The following is a 13,438-nucleotide window of genomic DNA, read 5'->3' on the forward strand; positions in this document are numbered from 1 at the left end:
CGGCAGCTCCAAACCTATCAGCGACTCTCCAAACAGAAGACGACACTCCAAGAGGAAGCAGCAGCAGCGGGCGCTGAAGGTCTTGCAATGCAAAATGCCCCGCTAAGGCCGACATCCACATCGCTGCCACCCACCCACTGATCCGGCCTGCAGGCAGCACCATTCCCGGGTCTGCAGCAAAGGTACTTGGCGGGAGTAGGGAGCTGTCCGTGCTCTGCCGTTAGGAGTGGCTGGTGGAGAGGCATGGCTGCCCGTGGGGCACTTCTAACGGCAAGGCCTCCCGCCCTTCCTCCCCATTTTGTATGTTTTAAAATAGGCTTAAATTTGGTGGGAGGGGCTTAATTTCATTTTATGCCTAACACATGCTGGGCCTTCCTATTGGGGGGGTGTATTGTTGGAAAAACCTGGTACCTACCGTAGATCCAGTTCTTATTGGATCTTATTAGACCCCCGGTCTACATGGTTTTAAACTGTTGTTATGATACAGGTCATCTTCTGACATATTTTAAGTGCTGCTATGCAGAACTGGCAACATTGCATATTGTAGCAGAATTGTCCTATAAGTCTTGAATATTTATGAAATAATGATGAAATGAAGCTAAGGTATAGAGTCTGTCTGGCAGTCTGTCATGTAAATGCCAAATGTTGCTACAAATCTCGCAATAAAAATTGATCACTTAAGAGGGCGGAGCTGGCATCGCGGTGGTACGACCTGTGATCTTGATCCTCCAAGATCGCCGTCAATATCTTTGCTGCTGGACGGTCCCGACGGACCTAAACCGTCCCGTAGAGACGGTGATCAACAAGGGCACGTCCTGCTGATCCCAGGGACATCACAAAGTCCCTGGTTGATCCAGGAAAAGCCCTTTTTTCTGGCGGCGAAGAGGCAGCCATTCAAGCTGCTGAAGTTGGATAGCTCCGGAACGGAAGAGATTGAAAGAAAGTATGTCAGTTTGGTGAGATGAACTTTTACTTGTTGTTTCTTGATGAGAACACCCTGAAAGATTTAAAGTGGAATTAAAAGTGAAGAGAAAAGAGTTTAAGCGATGAGATTAAGCTAGTTAAGGTGAAAGCTTTTTCCCCTTTTTATTGGAACTTTGAATCTGGCAAAGCTTCTTAATTTTAAACTGGACTGGTCTTTTTTAAATTTCCTATTCTCGTTTTTATTTTTTTAACAATTCTCTTGAAAGTTTGTTTTGATTAAGACTCTTCTTTCTGAATTGAGATTTACCTCTTTTTAAAAGAAAAGATTTTACTTTTTTTTATGTTCCTGGCTTTGGATATATTAGGGGGGAGTGAAAGTGAAGAAAAATAAGTAGCACTGCCATCTAGAGGCTTGGATATATTGTTTTCTTTTTTCCTTTACTTGTTTGTGTATTTGTGTTATACTCAAGGACTCTGAGCTTTGCACTGGAAAAGATAGTGGGATGAGCATGGCAGATTGTTTACGCAGGTGCTCATCTGTGAAATTATAGATAGCTGGAGTCGAGTTGAAATTCAAAGAAAGAAGATTGAAGTGACCTTGAAAATACTGGAACTGGAAACTTTGACCTGATTTATTAAAGAGCCTTGGATATTTAGTGGCAGAGGCTTGCTTCACATTAGAATTGTTTGTTACCTTTTACTTTCTTTTCTACTTCCACTCTAGTTGGATTTTTTTATTTGGATTTCAACCTTTCAACCCAGGAACTAGAATGTAATTTTTTTATTTTGCTCTCTCTTTTTCTTTTTATTAAGAGAAATACATAGACTACTTTTTTTCCTTTCCCCTACCATCTTTTTCTCCAAAAGAAAAATATTTTATCCCCTTTTCCATATCTTCTCTTTTTTTCTCTCTTCTCGCATATTATTGCTACTAATTGGATTAAGGTATACAAGTGCCTAAAGATTTTTTTCCCTTTTTATTTTTTGGAGTGGCAATTGCCTGCCTTCGCTCTTTTTCTTTTTCCTTTTTTTCTTTTTCTTTGTTCTCTCTCTCTCTTTACAGATAAGTACCACAAGATGAGCAGAAAGACAACAGCCCTAGCTTCCTCAGTACCAACCTCTTCACCATCTGGAGGACAACAATCTATACAAACAATGTTGCAACAGGAGAAAGAGAAGGAAGTGACATTGCAGATGATTATGCAAGGAATTCAGAAGATTGAAAAGAGAATAGAGAATATTGAGCAAAGAACTGAAAAGACAGATGAGAAAGTAGAAACTATTCAACAGATGATGATGAAATATGAAGACAGATTTTAAAAAATTGAAGAAGATATACAAAGAGAAAAGAAAATTGGAGATATTGATACTCGATTGAGCGATGTCGAGAAGGGCAGGAGTGAACCATTAGGATGGGAAATTGATAGATCAGAATTTTACCTGAGATTTCAAAACGTGGAAGAAGAAAAAGGTGAAATAATGACAGAAATACTGGCAGAAGTGTTAGAGATAACCAAAGAGAAGATGATGGATGGGATGGATGAAGTGTTCCGTGTTTATACAAGATATGCAATGAGAAACAGGTTACCAAAAGAAGTTCACATCAGATTTACTAAGAAGATTATCAAAACACAGATACTGCAGGTGGCAAGAGAGAAAACATTAAAGTATAAAGACAAAGAAATTGTGGTGCTGAAACAGGTACCAAGAAGAGTAAGAGAGATGAGAAGAGAATATCTATTTTTGACTAAAGAGTTACTTAAAAGAGGAATAAACTACAGATGGTTGATGCCAGAAGGCCTCTTGTTCACTGGCAGGAACAAAGACACAGAATTGACACAGTAAAAAAAGCTGAGTTATTCTACTTAGAATATTTTAGAGGAAAGGAGGAAGAAGCAAGAAAAGAAGAGTCACTAATTGAATTTCAAGAGGAGTGTATAGCAGTAATTGAAAGAAGAAGGTGCAATAGGTGGTGTGCCCAGAGAGCAACGAGAATTAAGATCTACTAGAGCAATAAAACCCCCTTATAAAGCTTAACATGGATGAAAGAAAATTGATTACGATTAACATAAATGGACTTAATTTGGCTACTAAAAGAAGGAAAGTATTTCATAAATTAGAGAAATTAAAATTTGATATAATTTGTTTACAAGAAGTACATATTAAAAAACAACACGAATATATATTGAAACAAAAAACTAGGGAAATTATTCATGTCAATGACACAATCTAAAAAAAAGAGGTGTGGTCTTATATATTAGAGATACAATTTTGGCAGAACTAATTTATACAGATGACGATGGAAGGATTTTGATGGTGGAAATAATGGACAATAATGTTAAAACACTTTTAATTGCAATCTATGCTCCAAATGATAACCAAGAAGAATTCTACAGGAAATTACATATGAAAATAATTGAATTGGACTATGTTATTATTTGTATGATGGGAGATCTTAATGGAATAATTAATGATCAGTTGGACTATAAAACGCAGAAATCAACAAAGAAAGCTAGAAAGATATTACCAAAATCTTTCTTTCGAATGATAGAAGAACTAAACTTAACAGATGCATGGAGAGAGAGAAATGTGGAAAGTAAGCAATATACATACGAGAAATTGAAATAGAAACAAGTACTTGGGCAGACCACAACCCAATGACAGTTATCTGGAAAGGACATAAGAGGAGATGTAGATGGACTTTAAATAATATGATACTAAAGGAAAAAGACTTTAAACAGAAAATAGAGAAAGAACTGGTTTTCTTTTTTAAATAAAATAGAAAAGAAGATAAATCCTTACAGAATCTCTGGGACACGATGAAGGCCTACACAAGAGACTTGATAATAGACTATACAAGGAAAAAAAATATAAAGCAGAAAAAGACTTTCAAAACATTGGAGGATGACAATAAAAGACTGGAAAAAGAATTACAGAAGTTCCCGCAAAAAAGACACTAAAAATAAAATGGATATAATTAAACATAAAATGAGACTAATTGAAAAAGAGGAACTAGCACAAAAAATTAAAAATGCTAAACAGAATTACTTTGAAGATGCAAACAAACCAGGCAGATGGCTAGCCTATAAATTGAGAAAGGAAAGAGAATCAAGAAGGATTAGTCAATTAATAAATGAAGAAGGACAAGTTTGCTATGGAAATGAGGAGAAGAAAAAATTATACAAGATTACTATGGAAAACTATATTTTCAAGAGAATATTCAAGAAGAAAAAGTTAAGCAATATTTACAGAAAGTGAATCTACCTCAGATATCCAAAGATATTGAAACAATGCTAGAAGGGAACATAACGATGATGGAATTAACAAAAGCTTTTAAAAAACCAGAATGTTGGAAAAGCACCAGGTCCAGATGGATTGCCAGCAGAATTTTACAAGACCTTTCAGGAAATATTGAATATTAGAAGTTATGAATGAAGTTATGTTACAGAAAAGAATGCCCAAAACATGGTCAGAAGCATATATTACATTTATACCAAAGGAGGATACAGACCTGCAGCAAGTTAAAAATTATAGACCTATATCCCTATTAAATTCAGATTATAAAATCTTTGCTTCAATTTTGGCAGAAAGACTGAAAAGATACTTAAATAATTTTATCCATGTTGACCAAAATGGATTCCTGCCAAAGAGACAAATTAAAGACAATGTGAGAATGATTCTGGACACTTTGGAATATTATGAGGCACATCCTGAAAAGCAAATGGTCTTGATGTTTTTAGATGCACAAAAAGCCTTTGACAATGTGAGTGGGCGATTCATTTTACTGCAATTGATACAAATGGGTAAAAATTTATCCAAGCCATTGAAACAATATACTATGAACAAACTGCAAAGGTCATGGTAAATGGAGAATTAACAGAATCTATAGATATAAGAAAAGGAACAAGACAAGGTTGCCCACTGTCGCCTCTGCTGTTTGTGTTAACATTGGAAGTGTTGAATAGGAATATTAGAGAAGAAAAAGAAATAAAAGGAATGAAAATCAAAAAGGAAGAGTATAAATTGCAACCTTTTGCAGATGACCTGGTATTTATATTAGAAGACCCATTGGAAACAGCACCTAAATTAATAGAAAAGATAGAAGAATATGGAAAAGTAGCAGGTTTGAAAATAAATAAAGATAAAACAAAGATACTAACAAAGAATATGCTAGTAAGATTAAAGAAAGAGTTGGAAGAAGTTTTAGAAATACAGGTCACAAATAAGGTCAAGTATTTAGGGATATACATTACACCAAGATGTAGCACACTGAAGGAGGACAATTATCTTAAACTCAAACAGCAGATTGCGACAGATTTGACAAAATGGGAAAATTTACAATTATCATTGATCAGGCGAATATCTACAGTTAAGATGGATGTATTGCCTAGAATTTTATATCTATTCCAGATAATTCCAATCTGACTAGGGAAAGAGTTTTTTGAAGATTTAAATAGAATTGTGCTGAAATACATTTGGCAGGGTAAGAAAGCAAGAATAAAATCTAATCTGTTACAAGATGCAAGAATAAGAGGAGGGTTTGCCTTGCCCAATTGGGGGTTATATTTCCAGGTGACAAATTTGATGTGGGTAAAGGAATAGATACAAATGGTATAAGGGAACTAAAACACGGGTATTTTAGAAGACATTACATTCGAGAGGTACTGTTTTTGAACTGGGAGAAGACAAAAAGACAATATAACTTAAAAATTCCATTATGGATATCTACCATTGAAGCTTTTTCCTATCCAGTAATATATAAAAGGGAACAAACAGTTAGATATGGTGAGATATTGAATGAAAAGGGTGAACTTAAATCTATGCAAGCGTTGGAAGAACAAGGGTAAAAATGAATTTGTTTTCATACTTGCAAATACAATCTAGATTTGATAAAGATTTTAAAACAGAAGGTATTTATGATAAGTTGACTGATTTAGATAAAATTTTAATGGGTACTGATGAAAAGGTAATTAAAAATCTTTGTGGACATTTATTAGAATTTAAATTGGAAGAAGAACAAGTTAAAGAAACGATGATTGCTTGGGGGGAAAATTTTGGATATGGGATTGACTTAGAGAAATGGCAAAAATTGTGATCTCAAAATTATAAAATGACAATGTCAACTGCATATAAGGAAAATTTGTATAAGATGTTTTAGAGGTGGCATCTACCCCCGACGAGAATTGCGAAAATGTTTAAGAATAAATCGGGTAAATGTTGGAAATGTCATTAGATACTTGGTTCATATTACCATATGTGGTGGACATGTTCAGATGCAAAAAAATATTGGACTATAATCCACACATGGTTGGAAAAAAATGATAAAACAACACATAGACTTTAAACCAGAGATCTTTTTATTGGGAATTATACCAGAAATATACAATAAAAAGCTGAAATATTTGATTGTAAATATCTTAACAGCGGCTAGAATTGTATTTGCTAAGAATTGGAAAAATGATAAAATACCTATGCAGGAGGAAGTTATTAAGAAAATTATGGACTGTGTTGAAATGAGTAAATTGACATTTGAAATTAGAGAACAAGAAGATAAAGTATTTTAAATGATGTGGGATTTGTTTTATCTGGTTGGACAAAAAGACATGGTAATGTAATAGATTAGATAATTTTGTAATAGAAGTTTAATAGATTGATATAAAATATAATATAATATATAACTATTGGATGAAAGTATAATATAAATTTTAAAACAAAATTTGGATTATCTCGTATAAAATTGTGGAAAAAATAGTTTAGTCATGGATGATTAATAACTGATAAATATATAAGCATATGTTAGGTTGACAATGTGAAAATTTATATAAACTGAGTAATGACTACGAAAGGCTAGCACAAAAGATTTGTAACCAACTGACATGCTGTATGTATATAAAATGGAAGATGTTTTTATGTTTTGTTTGTATATCTTTTAAAAAATAACTTTTTTAAAAAAAATTTGATCACTTAATTAATATTATCCGTAATGTTATCCACTTTAGATAACAAACCATGCCTGAATTAAAAGGGCTATTCATAGAGATCAATTGTTAACCAGTAACTGGTTTGCAATTGCAGTGAACATTTGGCATGATACTGAAAAAGAGAGACTTTGCCAATGCTAGAAACCCGGAAGAATGTGCAACACTGGCAAAACTAATCATATTTTCATAATCAATCCAGATATTATGTAAAATGGTTTTTCAACTTTTGCAATTTTCCAGAACCATTATCAATCAGAAGTTTTATATTGATGCTTTTCCTTTTATTGTACTGGAAGGATGTTATTTTCTTCTAAATAATCTTGGATGTTATCTGCTATTCCTGTGAGTATTTAAACATTGTCAGTGAAGATTCTCAGTCATCCAGCTAGAGTTGGGTGGAAATTGAGTCATGGCAACTGGACTTATTTTTCTGTTAGTTCAAAATATTTTGCTGCTTATCCTAATTGCTTCCTCAGTCTGAACATGTTGGTTTGGAGGATTCCATAAATGTCCTCCAGGGTGGATTCCAGGGATGGGATTATACCGATTCAGACCGGTTCTATAGAACTGGTTGTTACGATTCTGCCAAGTTTGGACAACCGGCAAATCATGCCCCTAGCTAGCCCCACCCCTTTCCACCCTCCCCTCCCCGCCCAGTCAGTCCTTATCATGCATGCCCGACATCGTGCGCATCGCTAACTGCATTTTCCCCCGCCAGCCCCGGCCCACCCAGTCACTTCTTACAGTATTTCTTTTTTTACTCCTGACAATCAGCTGTTCCGGCGATCAGCTGTTCCGTGATCCCCCTCGCTGTCTTACTGCTTAACCTAGGAGGCTTCCCTGAGGCCCAGGAGGCAAAAATTATGCTCTGTTTTTTGGCCTCCTGGGCCTCAGCCTCCTGGGAGACTGTTTTTGTTCCAAGAAGGCTTCCCTGAGGCCCAGGAAGCCAAAAACATAGTGTTGGGGGGGGGGGGGTGCTGCAAAAAAAAGAAAAGAAAGAAGACCCCCCCCAGTCACATGACCATGCCCACCTAGCCACTCCCACCTAGCCACACCCACAGAACCAGTAGTAAAAATATTTGCATCCCACCCCTGGTGGTTTCTCACCTGATCTGAATAGGCTTGTTAGGTGAGTAGGCAGAGAGTCATTCGAATGTAAATGTTCCAAGTCCCTAAATCCTTTCCTGTAGGTGAGCTGTTAACTGTAGCCCTACTGTTGAACCTATGAAATAGTCTTAATCTTCCTGAAGACTGATGAAAGAACAGCATAAATAAGGGGAGGATCATGGCCTCCACCTCTATTGAGGGAAGGATTTTTCACTTTGGCATAAATGGATTCCTTTACTCCTCTCTCTCATACTGTATCTTCCCTATCTTAAATTTAGGAGTTGGAATATTTACATCCCAATAACTCTTTGCCTACTTACCTAAGAAGCCTATTCAGGTTAGGTAACAAATGAAATTACTCTGAAGGAAATATGTGGGGTCCCCCTGCTAGTTTGCTCTTTTTAAATCAGATACATTTTGTCAATTATTAACCAATTGCAGGTATCTCCTTTATGGAATACTTCATTAAGCTGTTAACTATCATTGGATGTAACTAATTAAACATTTGAACCAAAAGCCATGCAATTGATCATTTCCAGGAGATACCCAATTTTTAATCCCTTTTACTTGATTTTAACCCTTTCTGTTATTATTATTAGGTCTTCCATTTGATTTTTGCTAAATTCATCTTCAACTTCTTTTATCCATCCAGCATTTTTGTTATAATCATGTTGAGATTCCCATCGATCTTTCCAAACTAGATTGTTTCCTTTTTGTTCGGTTTTCCATTTTCAGCATTTCTATTGCCATTTATATAGAATTGCCCCTGGTCTGTTTTTTGTTGTTGTTGATATTCTACTATCTGCTGTATTATGATTTCATTGTGGTTGTAGCGTTTTATTTGCCATCCAAAGTCACTCCTGTGAAATGGTTGTTTTTAGTCGTGAAGTTGTGTCCGACCCGTCGCGACCCCATGGACAAGGTTCCTTCAGGCCTTCCTGTCCTCTACCATCTCCCAGAGTCCATTTAAGCTCACACCGACTGCTTCAGTGACTCCATCCAGCTACCTCATTCTCTGCCATCCCCTTCTTCTTTTGCCTTCAATTGTTCCAGCACTAGGCTTTGCTGTGAGATGAACACACTAGGCTTTGCTGTGAGATGTAATTTGTTTAAAAGGACAAATGAATAAGATTATTTGCTCAGAGAAGATCTAAAGTTCAAAAAATGTACAGGTTTATTTTTTTGTTTACAAAGATAATGAAAGGCATAGAAAAACATTATTTTATCCAGAAAAGAAAATTACTTTCTTAATATGTTTATGTTTTGTATTCTGAATATCTATGACATGCTGAAGAATAACAACATTTACCGAATACATAGACATGAAGAAGTGCTAGGAAAATATCTGAACTGAATAGCTAGGTAGACTAGGGGTTGCTGATGAAAACAGAATATAAAACGAAAGGTGAGGAGGAAAAAGGAATATGTTACATCTCTCCATTTCAGAAGACAAACAAATTAAACAAATAAAAAAGCAAAGGAATCTTGGTATGGAAATTGGTTTAAACTCCCAACTACAGCAGAGATAAAGTTTTTGATTAAAAAACCCTCATCAACAGTTGTATTGATTTCTTGTATAAGACCAATGGCAAGAAAGACAAAAAAATAATGCTAAGCAGTACTTCATCTTAGATCCAAAACTACACTTTTGAGGGAAGCTATGCATTCCCCCAAAAAAAAAAAAAAACCAGTTGCGGACACATGCTATGTTCACATCTTGAATGTGGTGAAATAGCTTTGGAGACTGCACAAATCTGCAAGGAAGGAGAAAAGTTGCATGCATATAATGTTTGAAGTAATGTATAGAAAACTATAAATGTATATAATAGGATCAAGGATGTTTTACAATAAAAAAAGCTGTGGAGAGGAGTAGTGTAGTGAATGATGTTGGTGTAAATGAGTCCTTATCTTAAAAACAAAACTCTATATAGCAATGTTTTCTTTCAAAATTCTGGAAATTTCTGGTGTGGTTTCCTGTAGTCATTGCACAATAAAACATGTGCGGCCTATAGATAGTGGTTAGAAGCTTTTCCACAAATTGGCAAATAATTTCTATTTTATTTAAACTCTATACACTTAGTTTGCTTTAGGGAAAAAATAGGAACTTATTAACTTTAAACAATTGAATAACTCTTGATCATGTAAAATCCATTCAAACTACAGTATTAAAAATACCGTTTATGGTTTGTTAGATTTTTTTGAAGGCAAAGTTTTGTTTATATGTTTATAGGCACAACTGAAAATCTCTATCTTTTCAGGTACCCAAATTATAACCCCTTCTTTATGCTAGTTCCATAGTACTCTGAGAGAGAAAAGAGTAAATAATGGTTGCAGACCAAACAGTGGATATAAAAAATGGGATGTCCTTGGACATCCTCTAGAGAAAGTTTTCTAACCCTTATGAATCACTAAGGCTTCATTTGCGTATCTTTTTGTGCCTGAGAGAAATGGTTTAAAATGTCGGGAAAAGGAGAAAGTGAATAAATGCTCATTTCTCTCTTGCTCAGTAGTGGTTATTTTAGAAATCATTTAAATGTCCAACAAAAGGAAAAAGTCAAATCAATTTCTAAGTAGCATTGCCTTGGTGTTGTAAAATATTGCTCTATTTTTCTCTTAGTGAGGCACTCTTTGACCAATTTAATATCTTCTCTATATGAAGCTGTTGCCATTCTGTGGTTGCATTTTTTTCTTACATAAGAGATTAATGCAGTGAATTTGTTACTGGCACATTCTGTTGCATCCAGATAGGTATACACTAATCTTTTCCAAATTCTGAATTACAGTCTTCTTCCATGTTTGATGTCAAAGAGCTAATAATACTTGAATAGCATCTTCTCTTACAATTTTTAATAGTTTGATGGATGTTTCATCTGTGTCTGATGCTTTCACATTTGATTTATTTGCTGATTTATTACCTCTTGTACTTCTACTTTTTAGTGTTTCTCTAAATGTATATTTTTTTTTGTAAAGGGATTACATGTAGTCTTTCATTCTGTATTTAACTTCATTTGCCACTTTTTTCTTCCATAATTATTCTTGAGTATCCCTGCCTTAGCTGTAAGTTTTCCCATGATTCCTCTAATCTGTTTTTTAAAAATATTTTATTTTATTGATATTTGTTGAAATTCTTGCTTGAGCTGGCTTTCCATATTTATTTATTTATTTTATTTTGTCAAGCGATTGTTAGATAACAGGTATAAGTATAAACATGTTTATGAATACATGAAATGGATATGAATAAGAAAAAAGAAAGAAACAATAGGACAGGGACGGTAGGCACGTTGGTGCGCTTATGCATGCCCCCAACAGACCTCTTAGGAATGAGCTGAGGTCAACAGTAGACAGTCTAAGGTTAAAGTTTTTGGGGTTTGGGGAAGAAACCACAGAGTCAGGTAGAGTATTCCAGACATTGACCACTCTGTTGCTGAAGTCGTATTTCCTGCAATCGAGTTTGGTGCGGTTAACATTGAGTTTGTATCTATTGTGTGCTCTTGTGTTGTTATGGTTGAAGCTGAAGTATTCATTGACAGGTAGGACATTGCAATGTATGATTTTATATACCATGCTTAAATCAGACCGAAGACGGCGTAATTCAAGGTTTTCTAGTTCTAGAATTTCAAGTCTTGATAGTGTGTGTGTGTGTGTGTGTGTGTGTGTGTGTGTCACGGGTATTTGTATGTGGATCTTTGGTTATTCGGGTTTTCTCCCGCGTAAGATTGGAAGTATCTGGCAGCGTTTGATGAAGTCTCATTCATCATCTTCAGGCTTCTGTCTTCAGCTCTGTGCTTCTCAGAGAAGCACAGAGCTGAAGACAGAAGCCTGAAGATGATGAATGGCTCATCATCGTTGCGTTCAATCTTGCGTGAGAAACTCAATGCTAAGATCCATATATATATATATATATATATATATATATATATATATATATATATATATATATATATATATATATATATATATTAAAGTTTGGTACTTACATGTGTGGTATTCAGCTTTGTTCGGGTATTTTCCCACGTCCTTATAGTTGTGCTTTTAAAGTTGTAGCAACATTTCGGCAGAATCTCATCTGCCATCATCAGGCTTCTGTATTGTGTTCATCTGACACTGCAAAAACACTGCACAATACACTGCACAAAAACACTGTTTAAAACTGGAAGTATTGATTCAGTGGCAAAGTATCATTTTTGTTGCTCAGCATATTCATCTTCCCTTTGTGTATTGCATGTGTGCTCATGCATATGCTATCATACCGTGTTTCTCACAAAATAAGGCCGGGCCTTATTTTTTTTTGAGCCCCCAAAAAATGGCTAGGCCATCTTTTTGGGGGTGACTTAATTCCCCCCCCTTTCCTCGGGCAGGTGGGCAGCGATGGCTTGGATGTTGACCTCGGCGTTGGTGGGACCTTTCGCCACTATTGCTTTTCCTTCTCCCTGTGCTGCCGCGGCATTTGGCGCAGCCACACGCAGCCAGCCAGGGCTCCTCCCTGCAACTGGAGCTTGGCGGAGCCAGTCGGTTTCAGGTGCTCCTGTCACCGCCTTCCCTTCGCCTTTGAAGGCAAAGCCAATTCTTTTAAAAACGACTCCCTACTACCGGTACGACAAAGCCTCCTCTGCCTGAGAGGGCAGCCCAACCCCACGTGGGGAGGCGATTCTCCTGGGGCCACGGCGCAGGATGGGCCCACCCCGGGAGAAGCACCCAGCCGCCATCCCTGCCTGCAGCCAGGCAGAGGGTGAAGAGCTTCGCCTGGGGTGCCCAGTGTAGCTGACAGGCGGGCCCTCCTGCCCGGCGGAGCTCTCGCCAAGGCAGTGAGCGCCTCCCCGCCGGGCCCTCTGCTCATCCTGCCAGGGCCTCGCCAGAGCCGTGCGGGCTGGGCAGAGCCGGGAAAGCGAGCCATGGGTGTACACCCACCTGCCAAGCGAAAGAGCCGGGCCGACCTGAGCTTGGTTTCCTTCTCAAGTCCCTCCAGCCCAAACCCAAAGGGGCCACCAGGAGAGGCCGCCTGAGGCAGTGATAGCACCCACCCATCCGTGGACAGGGAGGCAAGGTGACGGACTGCGCCGCGTCCTCCGAGCTGAGCCCCGCCGAGTGAGTGCCTCTGCCCAATGCCCATGCCGCTGCAGCGTTTCGAGCTGCCGGCGTGTTTGGAGATGCATGGGGATGGGCTGGTCAAGTGGGGTGGAAAGGAGTGTCTCCACCGGGCTTCGGTTGCAGGGAGGAGCCCTGGCTGGCCGCGCATGGCTGTGCCAAACGCCGCAGCGTTGCTCTAAATGCCGCAGCAGCACGGGGAGAAGGGAAAGCAACAGTGGCGGAAGGTCTCCCAATACAAACTGCCCCACCAACGCCGAGGTCAACACAGGCAGCACCATATCCGGGTATGCAACAAAAGTACTTCCTAAAGGCAAGCCCCCCCGCCATTCCCCCTCATT

The 13,438-nt window shown here is 37.5% G+C and overlaps 1 protein-coding gene across 4 annotated transcripts in view; it reads left to right on the forward strand.

Annotated features, from left to right (window-relative positions):
- Nucleotides 1–13,438, forward strand: part of BTBD9 (BTB domain containing 9) — a 148,391-nt gene that overhangs the window by 83,192 nt on the left and 51,761 nt on the right. The window lies entirely within an intron of this gene.

This window comes from Notechis scutatus, chromosome 1 (assembly GCF_049901735.1).
Source record: "Notechis scutatus isolate UNSWTSFEM ecotype Mainland chromosome 1, rNotScu1.2, whole genome shotgun sequence".
In the NCBI taxonomy this organism is placed as follows: domain Eukaryota; kingdom Metazoa; phylum Chordata; class Lepidosauria; order Squamata; family Elapidae; genus Notechis; species Notechis scutatus.